The sequence below is a fragment of the Bombina bombina genome, chromosome 5 (assembly GCF_027579735.1).
Source record: "Bombina bombina isolate aBomBom1 chromosome 5, aBomBom1.pri, whole genome shotgun sequence".
NCBI lineage: Eukaryota > Metazoa > Chordata > Amphibia > Anura > Bombinatoridae > Bombina > Bombina bombina.
Window position 1 is genome coordinate 51,855,734 of NC_069503.1, and position 12,566 is coordinate 51,868,299.

Sequence of the window (12,566 nt, forward strand, 5' to 3'; positions counted from 1 at the left end):
TTACTTATGGGAAATTCACAACAACATTAAATTGTATGATACTTTTACATTACATCAACTACAAATCAACATCACTAGTAACAAACATTTACAACAATTACATCACATTTAAACGGACACAAAAATAATTGGAACATTTCAGGATTCACAAACAGTAGACAATGGGAAACACCTCTCATTTACCTTTTATTATTGCATTTCATTTATTCAACTCATATGCTTGCAGCAACAGCATATCTACATAGGCTTAACACATGATCATTCATGGATGCACATACTTTACTTTTATCATTCACTCATACATGTGCATTCAAATGATGGAGGAAAAACACATTACATTCTCTCTATGAATCACAAAACAGAAAATAGGGATTTTACTGTCCCTTTAACATCATGATTCCATCACAATATACCATTAGGAATTACTTACAATAAGAACATCATTAGAACAGATTACAGCTGTCACTTTATGGGAAGGAACAACAATGCGAGACCGCTTTAGAGAAGTCAGCATATGTGGGACACAATCACAATATATACGTATATGTACATAACACGCATCACGCAACCACAAAGCACACATTTATATTTTAATCAGCACACAATAACAATGTAGTCAAATACAACAACACAATGAGGATTTCAGAACTACACAGGCAGGTTAATAATATAATGACATCATTAGAAGATTCAACCATACACAATACAGCTTTATGACTGTACCGCCCCTTTCAGAACTTTAGCACTCAATACAACATATACGTAAACAACAGTTTGGAACATCATTATTATGGCGATTTTAAAGGGATGCTTACTAAATATTGTCAGCTCGCAAATCACTTATATATATAATACTACAGATGACAGACGGAAGTTCTTCAGTATTATTGAGATTTTAATGGAACGCTTACAATATTGACATCTCGCCAATCACTTATATATACAATACTACAGATGACAGATGGAAGTTCAGAATTATTATGCCGATTTTAAAGGGACGCGTACAAAATTGACATCTCGGCAATCACTTATATATGCAATACTACAGATGAAAACCTGGAAGTTCAGAATTATTATGCCGATTTTAATGGGACGCGTACAATATTGACATCTCGCTAATCACTTATATATGCAATACTACAGATGGCAGCTGTTACTTTATCGTTTACAAACAATATTGCAGCAACATTGATCAATCACATTCTATGCACACATTATACACAAGTATGCACTTTCATTCATGTTAGCGTGGACGTGTGCTTTTTACTATAACATCGCATTTAATAAATATTTAATACGCATATGATCAAACATTACAAACATGCACTGTATGTGTGATATTTTACACTTTCACATTGAGATTCATTGGGGGAAAACAACATTTCACTAAACACCTTAAAAAACGCCCACTTTGAAAGCATTTGCGCCGCTCACATACAAACAAATGTATACAATTAGCAATCATTACAAACTCACTACCATTGGACTAATTGCACTATAAATCCTCCAAACAACATGGCCAAAGCGTCCATGGTGATCAACATTGTATCAATTCGCTTCTGTGTTTTTGCATACCCTGTTACTCCTTGCGCTGTGTTTGCTCTGCTGTTTGGCTTCGTGCTGCTAAGCTTGGCAAATATGGATGACGAAGATCTGATAAACGCTGCTGGTGGTGCTGTTGCCCGAGTAGCGGTTGATAGAATCATGCAGCCTCGGCGGCTCCAAGTGAGACAAAGGGCTCGTCTGGTTCGAGGTCCTCGTGTATACAGGGTAAGACCCACCTTGGAAAACATGAGCGACTTCGAGGTGTATGACAAGTATAGGCTCAATCGTGAACAGCTCATTGGCCTTTACGATGTTCTTAGACCTCATCTGGAGCCATGTATACGAATAAGGACTGCTGTCCCTGGCATCACTAAGATGCTAAGTTGTCTATACGTCCTGGCCTCCGGGAGTTTTCAATCAGGAGAGATGTACATGCATGGCCTGGCTCAAGGTACATTCTCTGGGGTGTTTGATAACTTTCTGGACGCCATGTTACGTATCAGTAAGCATTACATAGGATTCCCACAGAATGATGGTGATTGGAGGTGCCTGAAGCGGGAATTCTTTGCTATTGCTGAATTGCCCAATGTCTTGGGAGCGATTGATTGTACCCACATTGCGCTGCGTGCTCCAGCTGATGACTTGCCCTTCCGAAATCGCAAACATTTTCATAGCCTCAACGTGCAGTATGTTTGTGACGCACGTATGAGGATTATGCAGGTGTGTGCGAATTTCGGCAGGGCTTGTCATGATGCCCGCATCCTCTCTCTGTCCTCACTGTGGCGGCAGTTTGAGGAAAGACAATTTCCCCCTGGGTATCTCATTGGTGAGTATTTGTGCACAACATGGTTAATTAGTTAGACAATTGCCACTGTACTCTTAAACTGTTAGTGTAATGTGTAGCTATAGGATGCAATTTAACCATTTATTTCTCTTTCCGCAAATGTCTAGTTTTAGTTCAAAACAGATATGTAGCATGTCTTACCTTAAATGCTTAGATAGAGAATGCAATGTAACAATGCCATTGTCTCATTCAGATAATGTCTAGTTTTAGCTCAAAACAGATATGTAGCATGTCTTACCTTAAATGCTCAGATAGCGAATGCAATTTAACCATGTCATTGTCTATTTCTGCAAATGTCTAGTTTTAGCTCAAAGCAGATATGTAGCATGTTCTAGCTTAAATGTTCAGATAGCAAATGCAATTTAACCATGTCATTGTCTATTTCCGCAAATGTCTAGTTTTAGCTCAAAGCAGATATGTAGCATGTCTTACTTTAAATGCTCAGATAGCGAATGCAATTTAACCATGTCATTGTCTATTTCAGCAAATGTCTAGTTTTAGCTCAAAGCAGATATGTAGCATGTCTTACCTTAAATGCTCAGATAGCGAATGCAATTTAACCATGTCATTGTCTATTTCCGCAAATGTCTAGTTTTAGCTCAAAGCAGATATGTAGCATGTTCTAGCTTAAATGCTCAGATAGCGAATGCAATTTAACCATGTCATTGTCTATTTCCGTAAATGTCTAGTTTTAGCTCAAAGCAGATATGTAGCATGTTCTAGCTTAAATGCTCAGATAGCAATGGCAATTTAACCATGTCATTGTCTATTTCCGCAAATGTCTAGTTTTAGCTCAAAGCAGATATGTAGCATGTTCTAGCTTAAATGCTCAGATAGCGAATGCAATTTAACCATGTCATTTTCTATTTCCGCAAATGTCTAGTTTTAGCTCAAAGCAGATATGTAGCATGTTCTAGCTTAAATGCTCAGATAGCGAATGCAATTTAACCATGTCATTGTCTATTTCCGCAAATGTCTAGTTTTAGCTCAAAGCAGATATGTAGCATGTTCTAGCTTAAATGCTCAGATAGCGAATGCAATTTAACCATGTCATTGTCTATTTCCGCAAATGTCTAGTTTTAGCTCAAAGCAGATATGTAGCATGTTCTAGCTTAAATGCTCAGATAGCGAATGCAATTTAACCATGTCATTGTCTATTTCCGCAAATGTCTAGTTTTAGCTCAAAGCAGATATGTAGCATGTTTTAGCTTAAATGGGCAGCTTGAAAATGCAATTTAACCATTTAGTTTGTATTTTAGCAAAGGTCTGGTTTATGCGAAATACGCATATGTAGCATGTCTTTGCTGAAATGGGCAGATAGCGAATGCAATTTAACCATGTTATTGTCTCTTTACGCAAATGTCTAGTTTTAGCTCAAAGCAGATATGTAGCATGTCTTACCTTAAATGGGCAGATTGAGAATGCAATTTAACCATTTATTTTTAATTTTAGCAAAGGTCTGGTTTATGCGAAATACGCATATGTAGCATGTCTTAGCTGAAATGCTCAGATAGCAAATGCAATTTAACCATGTCATTGTCTCTTTACGCAAATGTCTAGTTTTAGCTCAAAGCAGATATGTAGCATGTCTTACCTTAAATGGGCAGATTGAGAATGCAATTTAATCATTTAGTTTGTGTTTTAGTAAAGGTCTGGTTTATGCGAAATACGCATATGTAGCATGTCTTAGCTGAAATGGGCAGATAGAGAATAAGATTGAACTAGATTATTTATTTTAAATTTAAACATTTGTTATTGGATTATCGTGTACACAAATAAATTTGTTTAATATCATTAAATTTTTGTGGATTAAATTTTAATTTTGTTATGTTCATAATTTATAGGTGATTCTGGTTACATGAGCTGGTCTTGGCTCATTACGCCGTTACATAACCCTACTGATGAGGCTCAGGAGCGCTACAATAGGGCGCACAAGGGAACTAGGGCTGTGGTCGAGAGGATGTTTGGGCTCCTCAAAATGAGATTCCGGTGCCTTGACAGGTCGAGAGGAGCCCTTCAGTACAGCCCTCAGAAGGTGGCTAAGATCGTTATAGTCTGTAGCGTCCTGCATAATATTGCACAGCGGGCTGGGATGCTGCAGGCCGTCCAGGCGCCCCGACGCCTCCTCCAAGATGAGGAGGACGAGCCTGTTCTAGAGGGGCCATTCCGGGACGAGGGGCTCAATGTCAGAGCAGACATCATCAACCGCCACTTCAGACGGTAAATAATAGAAGTTAGATTGGAGTATTGTCAATAGATGTGAACTCTAGGGAAATGACAAGTAGAGAATTGTGCAAACATGTTAGGATTGTTCATCAAATGATAACAATTTTTTCATTTATTAATATAGGTGATGCTCTGATCATTGGGTCCTGTAACAAGTCTTTGTCACCTGGTTTTTAAAGACAACATCAGCTGGTAAGTATAAATGTATGGACTGTGGCTGGCAGGAATTTTACACAAAAATACATCATATGGCATACATTTTCAAAACTAGTATTTAGTTTACACATTACTTAAAATCTAAATACTCAGAAAGGGATCCTCTAGCATGACTATCCTCTAGCATGACTATAATTCAAAGTTAGATTCAAAGTCACACATTAGAGGTTCATTCTGCTCAATATGACTCATCTTCACACTTGATTGATAGAACATAACACAAGATGCTACACATGCTTAGTAAGCTAGTGACAGAAATTATTTCAGAAATGGGGGGTGGGAGAGGGGTACAGAACTGATTCACACACTTGTAGTAATATTTTTATCACACTTTTTCTGCCATTAGGGAGATGACTTCATCTAAAGACTGAAAGTGAAGAATTCGAAGACTGAAAGTGAAGTATTCGAAGACTGAAAGTGAAGAATTCCCAGACTGAAAGTGAAGAATCCAAGATTGAAAGTGAAGAATACCAATGGGATCATGTCTGGCATTGTCTTTCAAATGTGCTGACCTTGAAAACCATACAAAGACATGTTCACATGGTAAGTGGCAACTATTTGATGGAATAAGGCTGTGGAGGCATCCTATTGGAGACACTTAGATTATTTTTTTATTTTTAGATGGTATTTCAGTCCTCTATTTTGGAAATTATGAATAAGACACCTATTGAAGATAAACTGTTTTCTAGAGAATTGACTTTCAAAGACCATGCATAATCCAGGTTGGTTTGCCCAATGCATGCTAGTTAAGAATCACAGGACGAAGAATGTAAAATATTTTGAAAAAATACATGTCCTATATTAGAATATTTGTAGCTTACATACATTACCCCTACTTTGTTCATAATTGGATTCTTCTGTATCACAATCAGACAAAGGAAAACATATTATAGTTGATATAGAGGTATTTGAATGGACATTAAATATTACATTTATGTTCAGCATACATATATGTATTTTTAAATTTTTAAATGTTATATGCATTATTTGGTATAATTGGAAATGCTGATATTTAAATGTAATATTGATTACACAATATAATGGTATTTGAAATGATGGATAGGTATAGATTTTATGTTTGGTTTTTAGATTCCAAAATATCTTGTTAAAATTTTGCACAAAGTTAGAGCATAGACACAAGATGATTTGAAATTAATTTTATTTAATGAATATTTTACAATGTGTGTATTAAATAACTAATAATCAAAAAATAGTATACAAAATAGCATACAATAGGTTGCACAAATCAAAAAAACTGTTAGTATTGAAATTATATTAAGCATGCTAATAATGTGAACCAAGTGGTCAAAGTATGATATATTGGATATATTTCCACAATAAATAATAAATTCAGTGTTGAAAACAATGTATAAAGTGCTGTGTTATTTGATAGTGATTATATATGCAAGTATATCAGCAACTATAGTAGTGTATGAGTGAATGTTTGTAAAAAATCTTAAAACAATATATTAATCAGTCCTAGAAACCGTAATATATTACTAAATGGCAGAATCTGACAATATAAAAAAATATATAAATATATATTACAAAGAGAAACATGGACAGAGATGACCATTGAAGAATACACTATTAGCACTCATGTAGACTTATGACACAAATTGTGAATATATATTCTAAAAAGATAGACTACCAAATGGTAAAGAGAGTTCACTTGGAACATTAAAACATAACTTTTATTAAATACGCAAAAAACAGGAGATAAAATAAAGGGATGTGCAATTAAAAATAATAGCTTACTGGGGTGTAATGAAAGACAATCTTTTGTATCACATTTTTTTTTTTAATTTTTATTTATTTACCAAAAGCAAAAATAAATGCCTTACAAATCGGCTTATCTTTCACCTCGCAGGGTATACCAAAACATAAATTTAGCCCAACATTTTAGGCTCACATTTCACCTCGCAGGGTGCTTACATTGATTTCTCCAACATTGGTGTGTCCGGTCCACGGCGTCATCCATTACTTGTGGGAAATATTCTCCCCCACAGGGAAAGGCAAGGAGAGCACACAGCAAGAGCTGTCCATATAGCTCCCCCTCTGGCTCCGCCCCCCAGTCATTCTCCTTGCCGCTCTGAACAAGTAGCATCTACCACGGGGATGGCGAGGAGTTTGTGGTGTTAGTTGTTTTAGACAAAGGTTTTGCAAGCCGTGGTGCCTTCCGTTTAGGTAACCTGATTTGCTCCCTCCCTTCATCCGTGTCCTAAAGCTTTGGTATTGGTTCCCACAAGTAATGGATGACGCCGTGGACCGGACACACCAATGTTGAAGAAAACAGAATTTATGCTTACCTGATAAATTACTTTCTCCAACGGTGTGTCCGGTCCACGGCCCGCCCTGGTTTTTTAATCAGGTTGAAATTTTTTTCTTTATACACTACAGTCACCACGGCACCCTATAGTTTCTCCTTTTTCTCCTAACCGTCGGTCGAATGACTGGGGGGCGGAGCCAGAGGGGGAGCTATATGGACAGCTCTTGCTGTGTGCTCTCCTTGCCTTTCCCTGTGGGGGAGAATATTTCCCACAAGTAATGGATGACGCCGTGGACCTGACACACCGTTGGAGAAAGTAATTTATCAGGTAAGCATAAATTCTGTTTTTACAGTAGTAGGGTACTAATTCATATAGATTAGGTCTTCACTTATAAATCAGCCTCCTGTATTCAAATGTATTTTTGCCTATCTACTTAGACTCTACCTCCTCAATCATTCAGGTGGCCCTCTGATACTCTGCAACTACAAAGGAAACCCTTCTTGTAGAAAATTTAATATTACAGGGATAGCTGAATTGTCTATCATTTTCCTCAATTCGTATGTCTTACTTTTGGTCTTTTTTTCTTTATGATATACTCTAACTACTAACAATACAGATACATATATATAAATAAAAACTAAAAACAAAAAGCAAAAAAAAAAAAAAAAAAAAAAAAAAAAATATATATATATAATTAAAACCAACTCCTCTCCCCCACTTCCCTCCTCCCGAATTATTCATGGTTCTCTTTATACATAATCATGTTGCCAGATGTTGATATTTATTTAACAAAGTTAACTGTTGAAATGTCTGCGAATCCTGAAGTGGAGAGATTATTTGTCTTTGTATATCACATGAATGGGATAATAGAAACTTCTCCCATTTTTTCATCAATGAGTTTATTTTACTCTCCAGGAAGATTAAGTGGTCTTTAAAATCTAGTGTCATTTGAAGTAACATTTCCTTTGCGAATGTAGCTATACTAGGTGCGTTCTTTGCTTTCCAATTTCTGAGAATTAGTTGTCTTGCTACCAAGATAGCTGTGTTAATTAGTTGTTTATTGCAGATTTCTGTCTGTTGTGCAAGAAATATTACTAATTCTAGGCTTAACTTTATTTTAATCGGTATAAATTTGTTTAGCCAATATTCTACCTTACACCAAAAATTATATATTTTAGGACAAGAAAAAAAAGCATGTATCAAATCGGTGTCTAGGGCACTACATCTTGTACATTTAATAGGTTGCGCATTCTTCCACCTCAACATCGATCGAGGAGTAAGATATGCTCTGTTTAATAATTTAATGTGGGATTCTCTGAATGAGATCTCTCGGGAGAAGTCTGTGATCAGGACTAAGCTTTTCCTAAAACGATCTAAATTAATCTCCCTGACATCTTCACACCACTTCGCATGGAGTATTCTAATTTTTGCTTTAGCCTGTAAAGACATAATAGTTCTATACATGTAAGAAATGGAATGATTCCCTGCACCATAAATTCTAATAAATGTGTCTATGTCTTTCACATTATTTAGGCTTTCCGCTGTTAGATTATTACTATCAATAAAATGTCGTACCTGTAAATACGCATAGAATTGCCTTTTTTCCAACTTAAATTCTTTGGCCAGAATTTCAAAAGGTTTAACAGTCATTGTTTGGTAATCAATTAGCTGGGTGATCCATACTAGCCCTTTCCTAGTCCAATCACTAAATACACTTGATTCCATCCCGCTTATAAAGTCGGGATTCCCCCTAATAGGTAAATACTGTGATATTTTAAAGTTTACTTGCAGCATTTGGCATATTTTTTTCCATGCCACAGTAATGTTTTGAATTGTGTACTTATACTTAGCTTTTTCCATTGGTCTTGAAACTGGATAATGTAATACAGCTTTCAAGGAAAGGGGGGCTATCGCCTTTTCCTCATTTTGGTAATTAGTTACATATTCTACCCCTGATATCCAATCTAGCGCTATTTTTGCCAGACAGACCAAGTTATATACTTTTAGATTAGGGAGGGCAAATCCGGCATCAGTTGTCAGATTAGCCAGATTTTTAAGTCCTATCCGTCGTTTCCCCTTACCCCAAAAAAACTGTGAACATTCAGAATTAAATTTTTGAATATCTTTAGCTCGAATAAACACTGGTATATTTTGCATGAGGAATAGAATTTTTGGGAAAAGCATCATTTTAATAAGTAATACTTTTGCTGATAGAGAGAGTGGGAGTTTAGCCCAGGTTTTTAAGGAATCACTACATTTCAGCCAGATAGGTGCATAATTTAAGCTGTACCAGTCGTCTAAATTCTTTGATAGAATAATCCCTAGATATTTAACCTTCCCTTCTGCAAGTTTAAACGGGTTATCAAGCAAACTATTTCTTTTTTTAATAATCCACATAATCTCGGATTTCTTTAAGTTGATTTTGTATCCTGAGAATTTACTGAATTCATCAATTATTCTAGTTATCAGTGGTATATTTACTCTGGAATTACAAATATAGAAGAGGATGTCGTCTGCATATAGAGACAAAACATATCTTTTATCACCTGATAAGACACCTTCTAATCTGTTCCTACATCTAATTGCCAGGGGTTCTAATGAAATTTTAAAAAGTAATGGTGACAATGGACACCCTTGTCTTGTTCCTTTCTGGAGTGTAACCCCTGGAGAACTCAGGCCATTAACTAATATGTAAGAGATAGGGTCCTGATAGATTAATTTGATGAAGTTTGAAAAATTTCCCATTATCCCAAAACTGTTCAATGCTGAGAATAGGTGATCCCAGGTAATACTATCAAAAGCCTTATGGGCATCGACTGTCAGTAGGGCAAAGTCTGAGTCTTGTTTTTCCTTTTTACTCTTTCCAGTTAATGCCTGCTCTATTAAAAACATGGCAGTTCTAATATTTTTCTGTGAGGTCCTGCCTGGCATAAATCCAGTTTGGTCTGTGTGTATAATATCCTCTATGATACTTTTAAGTCTGTTTGCCAGAATACTAGCCATAAGTTTATAGTCGGAATTCAATAGGGAAATTGGATGATAAGAGTCCATACATTCTACGTCCTTGTCCTTTTTATGTATTAATGTTACATTCGCCGCTGAGAAATACCTAGAGGGTTTAACATTTTCCACAAAATAATTATTGAATAATCTCCCCAAAATGCAAACGACATCCTCCTCCAATATTTTATAAAATTCTACTGGAATTAGATCTGGGCCTGGAGCTTTGCCATTGGCAGCTTTCTTTATTGCCAAGGCAATTTCCTCCTCCGTTATCTCTTTATTCAGTACTTCAAGCTGATCTGCACTAATCCTTGGAGTAATAATCTTTTTCCAAAAATTCTTTTTTGCTTCAAGGTCAATTTTATCAGGCGCATATATTGTTTGAAAGTAATTATGAAACTGTGATAAAATTTCTTTCGGAGAGATATATCTCTGGTCTTTAACCTTAATGGCTCCAATAAAATTATTTCTTTTCTTGCTTTTTACTAGGTTGGCCATAGATTTAGCTAATTTAGGTGAGAATCTCTTAAATCTTAAGTAGTTATTAACATCATATTTTGATACCTGTTGATTTATAAAGGTTTCTCTCTCTAGCTTCGCATTCTGATAATTAGACCAGTTTAGCTTACTGGGATTTTCTAGATATTTCGCGTACTTGTTTTTTAACTGGTTAGCTAGTTGAATCTCCCTCTTGCCTATAGCTTTCTTTCTTGCTATCATATAGGACTTGATCTGTCCTCTGAAAAAGGCTTTTAAGGTCTCCCAGAAAGTTTCTATCTTCGATAGATAATTTTTATTAAAATAGAAAAACTCTCTCCATTTAGCTTGCATCCAATTCCTAAATTTAATATTAGATACTAAGAAGGAGGGAAAGAAAAACCCCAACTTTTTACTCTGTTCAGTCTTATACTGGCTTAGTACTAAAGAAATAATAGCGTGATCCGAGATCACGATATTAGCAATATCTGTCCTAATCTCAGCGCCTAAAAGCGATTCACTAATTAAAAACATGTCAATTCTTGAAAAAATTTTGTGTGATTTTGATTCACACGTATATGCCCTCTCATCTGGGTGCTGTAGCCTCCATACATCCCTCAGTTTCAGCCTTTTAACAAATTTATTTAAGCCTTCTGCTTCCCTACGATATCTATTAACCTGTGTATGTTTATAACGATCCAGATATGGATTAATTACACTATTAAAATCCCCTCCAATTATTAACTCTGGATCTATAAAGTCTAAAAGTTTGGCAAAGAGATTCTTCCAAAACAGTGGAGAGTGCTCATTTGGAGCATAGATATTACAAATGGTAAACCTACGTTCTTGTATATATAAGTTTAGAATTAAAAACCTGCCTTCCTTATCTATTATCTGAGATTTAATCTGATAGTCTAAAATTTTATTAAAAAGGCAGACTACTCCTCTTTTTTTACCAACCGCCGGGGCTGCTACTACCTCACCAATCCATCCCATTCTTAATTTGGCTGATTCTGTCTCTTGTACTAGTGTTATATCGGGAGCGGATTTCTTCAGCTGATATACTATTCTTTTCCTCTTTATGGGCGAGTTAATTCCCCCCACGTTCCAGGATAGAATTTTAATTGTTTTTTTCATTTGTCTCTTTAGCATATTTTGATAAAGCCGTACTGAACATTAATAGTTAAAAAGTATAGTGGGCGGGAGGGGGGGAGTAGAGGAGGAGGAGAGGAAAAAAAAACAAAAAACAAAAAACCACCAGACATACCTACAAACAAACATACATCGTCTTTCAGCTTGTAAACTTATATATTTCCTGCTTGCCATATTGTTCTTATACAACAGGACTTTGTGCATGCCTAATATTTTTAATAGAAGAGAAAAAGGTGTTTGGAGAAGGCGCCAAAGGCTATCTGGTGTTTAAACTTAAGTAATAAATTTTAAATTATCCCAGAATAAAAGGTGCAAAAAGCATATAATATTAGCTGACTTTTAAAGGGGTATGTTAGAAACGACTTAAACTAATAATCCAACACTGTTGTGACAGTAAGGCAATTCACTGATTACAATTCGATAAATAACATTTATTGATGAGCAAACAAATAATTAAAAAACATTTAATATATTTCTCTGACTTAATAGAACAGTTAATAAGCTTCACTTCAACATAAAAACCATATGGCAATACTAATCCACACTAAAATATAGCACTCAATCTAAGTTAACTTAATAAATAGCAGGCTTTCTACGTGTACCTAATATTCACAGTATAATAATTGAATGGTAAAAAAATTAAAACCAATATGCAGAGCTAATCGTTTCTGCTCGCTAGTTAGGAACCGGATGTTGTAAACCTGGAACACTGTCTGTAATGCTATTGGTGACTAAATTTTGACAGGCACAGTCTCTCAAGTCACAGTTGATAGGACTCCAAATAGATCGTTTTCTGTTTATGAAGAAGGTGAAATAACAGTGGTTCTTAAAGT